Genomic DNA, 12501 nt, shown 5'->3' on the forward strand with positions numbered 1-12501 from the left:
TTCGTCAAAAAAAATTGAGATAGCCAGGGAAAGGGAGAAAAAAATTTTTGTCCTGAATTTCGTTCACACTGGACCTGGACAAGAAAATTCTAAAAAAAAATAGCTAAAAAATATAAAAAATTAAAAAAGTTAACTCAGGCATTATTTCTCTCCGAAAAGGGTTTAGAGAGGCCGAGAAAGAGAAAAAAAAAATTTAGTCCCGAATTCCGTTCATATTCGACCCGGGCATGAAAATTACGAAAAAATTCGCAAAAAAATTCAAAAAATTAAAAAACCTCTCTCCGCCATTATTTTTAACCAAAATGGGGTGAGATAGGCCGAGAAAATGAGAAAACATTTTTAGTCCCGAATCCCGTTAATACTCAACCGTGGCTAGAAAATTCCGAAAAAAATTGCAAAAAAATTCAAAAACCTATTTCCATCATTATTTCTCGCCAAAACGGGATGAGATAGGCCGAGAAAGTGAGGACAAAATTTTAGACAAGAATTCAATTAATACTCTACCCGGGCAAGAAAATTCCGAAAAAAAATGCAAAAAAATTCAAAAACCTATTTCCAGCATTATTTTTAGCCAAAACGGAATGAGATAGGCCGAGAAAGCGAGAAAAAAATTTTAGTCCTGAATTCCGTTCATACTCGACCCGGGCAAGAAAATTCCGAAAGAAATTGCAAAAAAAATTCAAAAAATTAAAAAACCACTCTCTGGAATTATTTTTATCCAAAACGGGATGACATAGGCCGGGAAAGAAAGACAAAAATTTTAGTCCCGAATTCCGTCCATACTCGACTCGGGCAAGAAAATTCCGAAAGAAATGGCAAAAAAATTCAGAAAATTCAAAAACCTATTTCCAGCATTATTTTTAGCCAAAATGGGGTGAGATAGGCCAAGAAAGTAAGAAAAAAAATTTAGTCCCGAATCCCGTTTATACTCAACCACGGCAAGAAAATTCCGAAAAAAATTGCAAGAAAATTCAAAAACTATTTCCGGCATTATTTTTTGCCAAAACGGGATGAGATAGGCCGAGAAAGGGAGAAAAAAATTTTAGTCCCGAATTCCGTTCATACACGATCCGGGCAAGAAAATTCCGAAAGAAATTGCAAAAAAATTCAAAAAAATAAAAAAAACCTCTTTCCGGTATTATTTTTAGCCTAAACGGGATGAGATAGGCCAAGAAAGTGAGAAAAAAAAATTTAGTTCCGAATTGTGTTTCTACCCAACCCAAGATAGAAAATTCCAAAAAAAAAAAAAAGCAAAAATTTTCAAAAAATTAAAAAACCTGTTTCCGATATTATTTTTAGCCAAAACGGGATGAGATAGGCCGAGAAGGCGAGAAAAAAATTTTAGTCCCGAATTCCGTCCATACTCGACCCGGGCAAGAAAATTCCGAAAAATTTTGCGAAAAAATTCAAAAAATTAAAAAACCATTTTCCGGTATTATTTTTAGCCATAACGGGATGAGGTAAGCCGAGAAAGCGAGAAAAAAATTTTAGTCCCGAATTCCGTCCATACTCGACCCGGGCAAGAAAATTCCGAAAAATTTTGCAAAAATATTAAAAAACCATTTTCCGGTATTATTTTTAGCCATAACGGGATGAGGTAAGCCGAGAAAGCGAAAAAAAAATTTTAGTCCCGAATTCCGTTCATACTCGACCCGGGTAAGAAAATTTCGAAAATTTTTGCAAAAAAAGTTCAAAAATTAAAAAGCCTCTCTCCGGCATTATTTTTAGACAAAACAGGATGAGATAGGCCGAGAAAGCGAGAAAAAAATTTTAGTCCCGAATTCCGTCCATACACGACCCGGGCAAGAAAATTCTGAAAGAAATTGCAAAAAAATTTAAAAAATTAAAAAACCTCTTTCTGGCATTATTTTTAGCCTAAACAGGATGAGATAGACCGAGAAAGTGACAAAAAAAATTTTAGTCCCGAATTCTGTTCCTACCCAACCCAAGATAGAAAATTCCAAAAAAAAAAAAGCAAAAAATTTCAAAAAAATTAAAAAAAACCTCTTTCCAGTATTATTTTAAGCCAAAATGGGATGAGATAGCCAGGGAAAGAGATAAAAAACATTTAGTCCCGAATTCCGTTCACACTCGACCCGAGCAAGAAAATTCCAAAAAAAATTGCAAAAAAATTTAAAAAATTACAAAAGTTAACTCAGGCATTATTTGTATCCGAAAAGGGTTGAGAGAGGCTGAGAAAGAGAAAAAAAAATTTTAGTTCCGAATTCCGTTCCAAAACGTGCCGGGGAAGAAAATTCCAAAAAAAATAGCAAAAAAATTAAAAAGCCTATTTTCGGCATTATTTTTAGCCAAAACGGGATGAGACAGGCCGAGAAAGCGAGGAAAAAATTTTAGTCCCGAATTCCGACCATACTCGACCCGGGCAAGAAAATTCCGAAAGAAATTGCAAAAAACTTCAAAAAATTAAAAAACCACTTTCCAATATTATTTTTAGCCAAAACGGGATGAGATAGGCTCAGAAAGAGAGAAAAAAACTTTAGTCCCGAATTCCGTTCATACTCGATCCGGGCAAGAAAATTCCGAAAGAAATTGCAAAAAAATTCAAAAAATTAAAAAACCTCTTTCTGGTATTAATTTTAGCCTAAACGGGATGAGATAGGCCGAGAAAGTGAGGAAAAAAATTTTAGACCCGAATTCTGTTTCGACCCAACCAAAGATAGAAAATTCAAAAAAAAAAAAGCGCGAAATTTTTCGAAAAAATTAAAAAACCTCTTTCCATTATTATTTTTCGCCAAAAAAAATTGAGATAGCCAGGGAAAGAGAGAAAAAAAATTTTGTCCTGAATTTCGTTCACACTGGACCCGGACAAGAAAATTCTAAAAAAAATAGCTAAAAAATATAAAAAATTAAAAAAGTTAACTCAGGCATTATTTCTATCCGAAAAGGGTTTATAGAGGCCGAGAAAGAGAAAAAAAAAAATTTAGTCCCGAATTCCGTTCGTATTCGACCCGGGCATGAAAATTACGAAAAAATTCGCAAAAAAATTCAAAAATTAAAAAACCTCTCTCCGGCATTATTTTTAACTAAAATGGGGTGAGATAGGCCGAGAAAATGAGAAAAAAAATTTAGTCCCGAATCCCGTTAATACTCGACCGTGGCAAGAAAATTCCGAAAAAAATTGCAAAAAAATTCAAAAACCTATTTCCATCATTATTTTTCGCCAAAACGGGATGAGATAGGCCGAGAAAGTGAGGACAAAATTTTAGACAAGAACTCAATTCATACTCAACCCGGGCAAGAAAATTCCGAAAAAAACTGCAAAAAAATTCAAAAACCTATTTCCAGCATTATTTTTAGCCAAAACGGAATGAGATAGGCCGATAAAGCGAGAAAAAAATTTTAGTCCTGAATTCTGTTCATACTCGACCCGGGCAAGAAAATTCCGAAAGAAATTGCAAAAAAAATCAAAAAATTAAAAAACCACTTTCTGGTATTATTTTTATCCAAAACGGGATGACATAGGCCGGGAAAGAAAGAAAAAAATTTTAGTCCCGAATTCCGTCCATACTCGACTCGGGCAAGAAAATTCTGAAAGAAATGGCAAAAAAATTCAGAAAATTCAAAAACCTATTTCCAGCATTATTTTTAGCCAAAACGGGATGAGATTGGCCGAGAATGAGAAAAAAAAAATTTTAGTCCCAAATTCCGTTCATATTCGACCCGGGCCAGAAAATTCCGAAAAAAATCGCAACAAAATTCAAAAAATTAAAAAACCTCTTTCCGGTATTAATTTTAGCCTAAACGGGATGAGATAGGCCGAGAAAGTGAGGAAAAAAATTTTAGAACCGAATTCTGTTTCGACCCAACCCAAGATAGAAAATTCAAAAAAAAAAAAAACGCGAAAAATTTCAAAAAATTAAAAAACCTCTTTCCATTATTATTTTTCGTCAAAAAAAAATTGAGATAGCCAGGGAAAGAGAGAAAAAAAATTTTGTCCTGAATTTCGTTCACACTGGACCTGGACAAGAAAATTCTAAAAAAAATAGCTAAAAAATATAAAAAATTAAAAAAGTTAACTCAGGCATTATTTCTATCCGAAAAGGGTTTAGAGAGGCCGAGAAAGAGAAAAAAAAAATTTAGTCCCGAATTCCGTTCATATTCGACCCGGGCATGAAAATTACGAAAAAATTCGCAAAAAAATGCAAAAAATTAAAAAACCTCTCTCCGTCATTATTTTTAACCAAAATGGGGTGAGATAGGCCGAGAAAATGAGAAAACATTTTTAGTCCCGAATCCCGTTAATACTCGACCGTGGCAAGAAAATTCCGAAAAAAATTGCAAAAAAATTCAAAAACCTATTTCCATCATTATTTTTCGCCAAAAGGGGATGAGATAGGCCGAGACAGTGAGGACAAAATTTTAGACAAGAATTCAATTCATACTCGACCCGGGCAAGAAAATTCCGAAAGAAATTGCAAAAAAATTCAAAAAATTAAAAAACCACTTTCTGGTATTATTTTTATCAAAAACGGGATGACATAGGCCGGGAAAGAAAGACAAAAATTTTAGTCCCGAATTCCGTCCATACTCGACTCGGGCAAGAAAATTCCGAAAGAAATGGCAAAAAAATTCAGAAAATTCAAAAACCTATTCCAGCATTATTTTTAGCCAAAACGGGATGAGATTGGCCGAGAAAGAGAAAAAAAAAAAATTTAGTCCCGAATTCCGTTCATATTCGACCCGGGCCAGAAAATTCCGAAAAAAATCGCAACAAAATTCAAAAAATTAAAAAACCTCTTTCCGGTATTAATTTTAGCCTAAACGGGGATGAGATAGGCCGAGAAAGTGAGGAAAAAAATTTTAGACCCGAATTCTGTTTCGACCCAACCCAAGATAGAAAATTCAAAAAAAAAAACGCGAAAAATTTCAAAAAATTAAAAAACCTCTTTCCATTATTATTTTTCGCCAAAAAAAATTGAGATAGCCAGGGAAAGAGAGAAAAAAATTTTTGTCCTGAATTTCGTTCACACTGGACCCGGACAAGAAAATTCTAAAAAAAATAGCTAAAAAATATAAAAAATTAAAAAAGTTAACTCAGGCATTATTTCTATTCGAAAAGGGTTTAGAGAGGCCGAGAAAGAGAAAAAAAAAATTTAGTCCCGAATTCCGTTCATATTCGACCCAGGCATGAAAATTACGAAAACATTCGCAAAAAAATTCAAAAAATTAAAAAACCTCTCTCCGGCATTATTTTTAACCAAAATGGGGTGAGATAGGCCGAGAAAATGAGAAAAAAATTTTAGTCCCGAATCCCGTTAATACTCGACCGTGGCAAGAAAATTCCGAAAAAAATTGCAAAAAAATTCAAAAACCTATTTCCATCATTATTTTTCGCCAAAACAGGATAAGATAGGCCGAGAAAGTGAGGACAAAATTTTAGACAAGAATTCAATTCATACACGACCCGGGCAAGAAAATTCCGAAAAAAAACTGCAAAAGAATTCAAAAACCTATTTCCAGCATTATTTTTAGCCAAAACAGAATGAGATAGGCCGAGAAAGCGAGAAAAAAATTTTAGTCCTGAATTCCGTTCATACTCGACCCGGGCAAGAAAATTCCGAAAGAAATTGCAAAAAAATTCAAAAACCTATTTCCGGCATTATTTTTAGCCAAAACGGGATGAGATAGGCCGAGAAAGCGAGAAAAAAATTTTAGTCCCAAATTCAATTCATACTCGACCCGGGCAAAAAAATGTCAAAAAAAATTGCAAAAAAATTCAAAAACCTATTTTTAGCCAAAACGGGATAAGATTGGCCGAGAATGCGAGAAAAAAATTTTAGTCCCGAATTTCGTTCATACTCGACCCTGGTAAAAAATTTCGAAAGAAATTGCAAAAAAATTCAAAAAATTAAAAAAACTCTTTCCAGCATTATTTTTAACCAAAACGGGATGAGATAGGCCGAGAAAGAGAAAAAAAAAAATTGGTCCCGAATTCCGTTCATATTCGACCCGTGCAAGAAAATTCCGAAAAACTTCGAAAAAAATTTAAAAAATTAAACAACCTCTCTCCGGCATTATTTTTAGCAAAAATGGGGTGGGATAGGCCGAGAAAGTGAGAAAAAAATTTTAGTCCCGAATCCCGTTAATACTCGACCATGGCAAGAAAATTCCGAAAAAAATTGCAAAAAAATTCAAAAACCTATTCCTGCATTATTTTTAGCCAAAATCGGGATGAGATAGGCCGAGAAAGTGGGGAAAAAATTTTAGCCCCGAATTCCGTCCATACTCGACACGGGCAAGAAAATTCCGAAAGTAATTGCAAAAAAATTCAAAAACTTATTTCCAACATTATTTTTAGCCAAAACGGGATGAGATTGGCCGAGTAAGAGAAAAAAAAAATTTAGTCCCGAATTCCGTTCATATTCAACCCGGGCAAGAAAATTCCGAAAAAAATCGCAAAAAAATTCAAAAATTAAACAACCTCTCTCCGGCATTATTTTTAGCCAAAATGGGGGTGAGATAGGCTGAGAAAGTGAGAAAAAAATTTAAGCCCTGAATCCCGTTAATACTCGACCATGGCGAGAAAATTTCGAAAAAAATTGCAAAAAAATTCAAAAACCAATTTCCAGTATTATTTTTAGCCAAAATGGGATGAGATAGGCCGAGAAAGCGAGAAAAAAATTTTAGTCTCGAATTCAATTCATACCCGACCCGGGCAAAAAAATTTCGAAAAAAATTGCAAAAAAATTCAAAAACCTATTTCCAGCATTATTTTTAGCCAAAACGGGATAAGATTGGCCGAGAATGCGGGAAAAAAATTTTAGTCCCGAATTTCGTTCATACTCGACCCTGGTAAGAAAATTCCGAAAGAAATTGCAAAAAAATTCAAAAAATTAAAAAAACTATTTCCAGCATTATTTTTAACCAAAACGGGATGAGATAGGCCGAGAAAGAGAAAAAAAAAAAATTAGTCCCGAATTCCGTTCATATTCGACCCGTGCGAGAAAATTCCGAAAAACTTCGAAAAAAATTTAAAAAATTAAACAACCTCTCTCCGGCATTATTTTTAGCAAAAATGGGGTGGGATAGGCCGAGAAAGTGAGAAAAAAATTTTAGTCCCGAATCCCGTTAATACTCGACCATGACAAGAAAATTCCGAAAAAAATTGCAAAAAAATTCAAAAACCTATTCCTGCATTATTTTTAGCCAAAATCGGGATGAGATAGGCCGAGAAAGTGGGGAAAAAATTTTAGCCCCGAATTCCTTCCATACTCGACACGGGCAAGAAAATTCCGAAAGTAATTGCAAAAAAATTCAAAAACTTATTTCCAACATTATTTTTAGCCAAAACGGGATGAGATTGGCCGAGAAAGAGAAAAAAAAAATTTTAGTCCCGAATTTCGTTCATATTCATCCCGGGCAAGAAAATTCTGAAAAAAATCGCAAAAAAATTCAAAATTTAAACAACCTCTCTCCGGCATTATTTTTAGCCAAAATGGGGTGAGATAGGCCGAGAAAATGAGAAAAAAATTTTAGTCCCGAATCCCGTTAATACTCGACCGTGGCAAGAAAATTCCGAAAAAAATTGCAAAAAAATTCAGAAACCTATTTCCATCATTATTTTTCGCCAAAACAGGATGAGATAGGCCGAGAAAGTAAGGACAAAATTTTAGACAAGAATTCAATTCATACCCGACCCGGGCAAAAAAATTTCGAAAAAAATTGCAAAAAAATTCAAAAACCTATTTCCAGCATTATTTTTAGCCAAAACGGGATGAGGTTGGCCGAGAAAGCGAGAAAAAAATTTTAGTCCCGAATTTCATTCATATTCGACCCTGGTAAAAAAATTCCAAAGGAAATTGCAAAAAAATTCAAAAAATTAAAAAACCTCTCTCCGGCATTATTTTTAGCCAAAATGGGGTGAGATAGGCCAAGAAAGTAAGAAAAAAATTTTAGTCCCGAATCCCGTTTATACTCAACCACGGCAATAAAATTCCAAAAAAAATTGCAAGAAAATTCAAAAACTATTTCCGGCATTATTTTTTGCCAAAACGGGATGAGATAGGCCAAGAAAGGGTGAAAAAAATTTTAGTCCCGAATTCCGTTCATACACGATCGGGGCAAGAAAATTCCGAAAGAAATTGCAAAAAAATTCAAAAAAATAAAAAACCTCTTTCCGGTATTATTTTTAGCCTAAACGGGATGAGATAGGCCAAGAAAGTGAGAAAAAAAAATTTAGTTACGAATTGTGTTTCTACCCAACCCAAGATAGAAAATTCCAAAAAAAAAAAAAAGCAAAAATTTTCAAAAAATTAAAAAACCTGTTTCCGATATTATTTTTAGGCAAAACGGGATGAGATAGGCCGAGAAGGCGAGAAAAAAATTTTAGTCCCGAATTCCGTCCATACTCGACCCGGGCAAGAAAATTCCGAAAAATTTTGCGAAAAAATTCAAAAAATTAAAAAACCATTTTCCGGTATTATTTTTAGCCATAACGGGATGAGGTAAGCCGAGAAAGCGAGAAAAAAATTTTAGTCCCGAATTCCGTCCATACTCGACCCGGGCAAGAAAATTCCGAAAAATTTTGCAAAAATATTAAAAAACCATTTTCTGGTATTATTTTTAGCCATAACGGGATGAGGTAAGCCGAGAAAGCGAAAAAAAAATTTTAGTCCCGAATTCCGTTCATACTCGACCCGGGTAAGAAAATTTCGAAAATTTTTGCAAAAAAAGTTCAAAAATTAAAAAGCCTCTCTCCGGCATTATTTTTAGACAAAACAGGATGAGATAGGCCGAGAAAGCGAGAAAAAAATTTTAGTCCCGAATTCCGTCCATACACAACCCGGGCAAGAAAATTCTGAAAGAAATTGCAAAAAAATTTAAAAAATTAAAAAACCTCTTTCTGGCATTATTTTTAGCCTAAACAGGATGAGATAGACCGAGAAAGTGACAAAAAAAATTTTAGTCCCGAATTCTGTTCCTACCAACCCAAGATAGAAAATTCCAAAAAAAAAAAAGCAAAAAATTTCAAAAAAATTAAAAAAATCTCTTTCCAGTATTATTTTAAGCCAAAATGGGATGAGATAGCCAGGGAAAGAGATAAAAAACATTTAGTCCCGAATTCCGTTCACACTCGACCCGAGCAAGAAAATTCCAAAAAAAATTGCAAAAAAATTTAAAAAATTACAAAAGTTAACTCAGGCATTATTTGTATCCGAAAAGGGTTGAGAGAGGCTGAGAAAGAGAAAAAAAAAATTTTAGTTCCGAATTCCGTTCCTAAACGTGCTGGGGAAGAAAATTCCAAAAAAAATAGCAAAAAAATTAAAAAGCCTATTTTCGGCATTATTTTTAGCCAAAACGGGATGAGACAGGCCGAGAAAGCGAGGAAAAAATTTTAGTCCCGAATTCCGACCATACTCGACCCGGGCAAGAAAATTCCGAAAGAAATTGCAAAAAACTTCAAAAAATTAAAAAACCACTTTCCAATATTATTTTTAGCCAAAACGGGATGAGATAGGCTCAGAAAGAGAGAAAAAAACTTTAGTCCCGAATTCCGTTCATACTCGATCCGGGCAAGAAAATTCCGAAAGAAATTGCAAAAAAATTCAAAAAATTAAAAAACCTCTTTCTGGTATTAATTTTAGCCTAAACGGGATGAGATAGGCCGAGAAAGTGAGGAAAAAAATTTTAGACCCGAATTCTGTTTCGACCCAACCAAAGATAGAAAATTCAAAAAAAAAAAAGCGCGAAATTTTTCGAAAAAATTAAAAAACCTCTTTCCATTATTATTTTTCGCCAAAAAAAATTGAGATAGCCAGGGAAAGAGAGAAAAAAAATTTTGTCCTGAATTTCGTTCACACTGGACCCGGACAAGAAAATTCTAAAAAAAATAGCTAAAAAATATAAAAAATTAAAAAAGTTAACTCAGGCATTATTTCTATCCGAAAAGGGTTTATAGAGGCCGAGAAAGAGAAAAAAAAAATTTAGTCCCGAATTCCGTTCGTATTCGACCCGGGCATGAAAATTACGAAAAAATTTGCAAAAAAATTCAAAAAATTAAAAAACCTCTCTCCGGCATTATTTTTAACCAAAATGGGGTGAGATAGGCTGAGAAAATGAGAAAAAGAATTTAGTCCCGAATCCCGTTCATACTCGACCGTGGCAAGAAAATTCCGAAAAAAATTGCAAAAAAATTCAAAAACCTATTTCCATCATTACTTTTCGCCAAAACGGGATGAGATAGGCCGAGAAAGTGAGGACAAAATTTTAGACAAGAACTCAATTCATACTCAACCCGGGCAAGGAAATTCCGAAAAAAACTGCAAAAAAATTCAAAAACCTATTTCCAGCATTATTTTTAGCCAAAACGGAATGAGATAGGCCGATAAAGCGAGAAAAAAATTTTAGTCCTGAATTCTGTTCATACTCGACCCGGGCAAGAAAATTCCGAAAGAAATTGCAAAAAAAATCAAAAAATTAAAAAACCACTTTCTGGTATTATTTTTATCCAAAACGGGATGACATAGGCCGGGAAAGAAAGAAAAAAATTTTAGTCCCGAATTCCGTCCATACTCGACTCGGGCAAGAAAATTCCGAAAGAAATGGCAAAAAAATTCAGAAAATTCAAAAACCTATTTCCAGCATTATTTTTAGCCAAAATGGGGTGAGATAGGCCAAGAAAGTAAGAAAAAAAATTTAGTCCCAAATCCCGTTTATACTCAACCACGGCAAGAAAATTCCGAATAAAATTGCAAGAAAATTCAAAAACTATTTCCGGCATTATTTTTTGCCAAAACGGGATGAGATAGGCCGAGAAAGGGTGAAAAAAATTTTAGTCCCGAATTCCGTTCATACACGATCGGGGCAAGAAAATTTCGAAAGAAATTGCAAAAAAATTCAAAAAAATAAAAAACCTCTTTCCGGTATTATTTTTAGCCTAAACGGGATGAGATAGGCCAAGAAAGTGAGAAAAAAAAATTTAGTTCCGAATTGTGTTTTTACCCAACCCAAGATAGAAAATTCCAAAAAAAAAAAAGCAAAAATTTTCAAAAAATTAAAAAACCTGTTTTCGATATTATTTTTAGCCAAAACGGGATGAGATAGGCCGAGAAGGCGAGAAAAAAATTTTAGTCCCGAATTCCGTCCATACTCGACCCGGGCAAGAAAATTCCGAAAAATTTTGCGAAAAAATTAAAAAAATTAAAAAACCATTTTCCGGAATTATTTTTAGCCATAACAGGATTAGGTAAGCCGAGAAAGCGAGAAAAAAATTTTAGTCCCAAATTCCGTCCATACTCGACCCGGGCAAGAAAATTCCGAAAAATTTTGCAAAAAAATTCAAAAAATTAAAAAACCATTTTCCCGTATTATTTTTAGCCATAACGGGATGAGGTAAGCCGAGAAAGCGAGAAAACAATTTTAGTCCCGAATTCCGTTCATACTCGACCCGGGCAAGAAAATTTCGAAAATTTTTGCAAAAAAATTCAAAAATTAAAAAACCTCTCTCCGGCATTATTTTTAGACAAAACGGGATGAGATAGGCTGAGAAAGCGAGAAAAAAATTTTAGTCCCGAATTCCGTCCATACACGACCTGGGCAAGAAAATTCTGAAAGAAATTGCAAAAAAATTTAAAAAATTAAAAAGCCTATTTTCGGCATTATTTTTAGCCAAAACGGGATAAGACAGGCCGAGAAAGTGAGGAAAAAATTTTAGTCCCGAATTCCGACCATACTCGACCCGGGCAAGAAAATTCCGAAAGAAATTGCAAAAAACTTCAAAAAATTAAAAAACCACTTTCTGGTATTATTTTTATCCAAAACGGGATGACATAGGCCGGGAAAGCAAGAAAAAAATTTTAGTCCCGAATTCAATTCATACCTGACCTGGGCAAAAAAATTTCGAAAAAAATTCAAAAACCTATTTCCAGCATTACTTTTAGCCAAAACGGGATGAGATTGGCCGAGAAAGCGAGAAAAAAATTTTAGTCCCGAATTTCGTTCATACTCGACCCTGGTAAGAAAATTCCGAAAGAAATTGCAAAAAAATTCGAAAAATTAAACAACCTCTCTCCGGCATTATTTTTAGCCAAAATCGGGTGACATTGGTCGAGAAAGTGAGAAAAAAATTTTAGCCCCAAATCCCGTTAATACTCGACCATGGCAAGAAAATTCCGAAAAAAATTCAAAAACCTATTTCCTGCATTATTTTTAGCCAAAACGAGATGAGATAGGCCGAGAAAGTGAGGAAAAAATTTTAGTCCCGAATTCCGTCCATACTCGACACAGGCAAGAAAATTCATAAAGAAATTGCAAAAAAATTCAAAAAAATAAAAAACCACTTTCCGGTATTATTTTTAGCTGAAACGGGATGAGATAGGCCATGAAAGAGAAAAAAAAATTTTAGTCCCGAATTCCGTCCATACTCGACCCGAGCAAGAAAATTCCGAAAGAAATGGCAAAAAAATTCAAAAAATTCAAAAACCTATTTCCGGCATTATTTTTAGCCAAAAGGGGATGAGATAGGCCGAGAAAGCGAGAAAA

This window comes from Quercus lobata, chromosome 4 (genome assembly GCF_001633185.2).
Source record: "Quercus lobata isolate SW786 chromosome 4, ValleyOak3.0 Primary Assembly, whole genome shotgun sequence".
NCBI classification, from domain to species: Eukaryota; Viridiplantae; Streptophyta; class Magnoliopsida; order Fagales; family Fagaceae; genus Quercus; species Quercus lobata.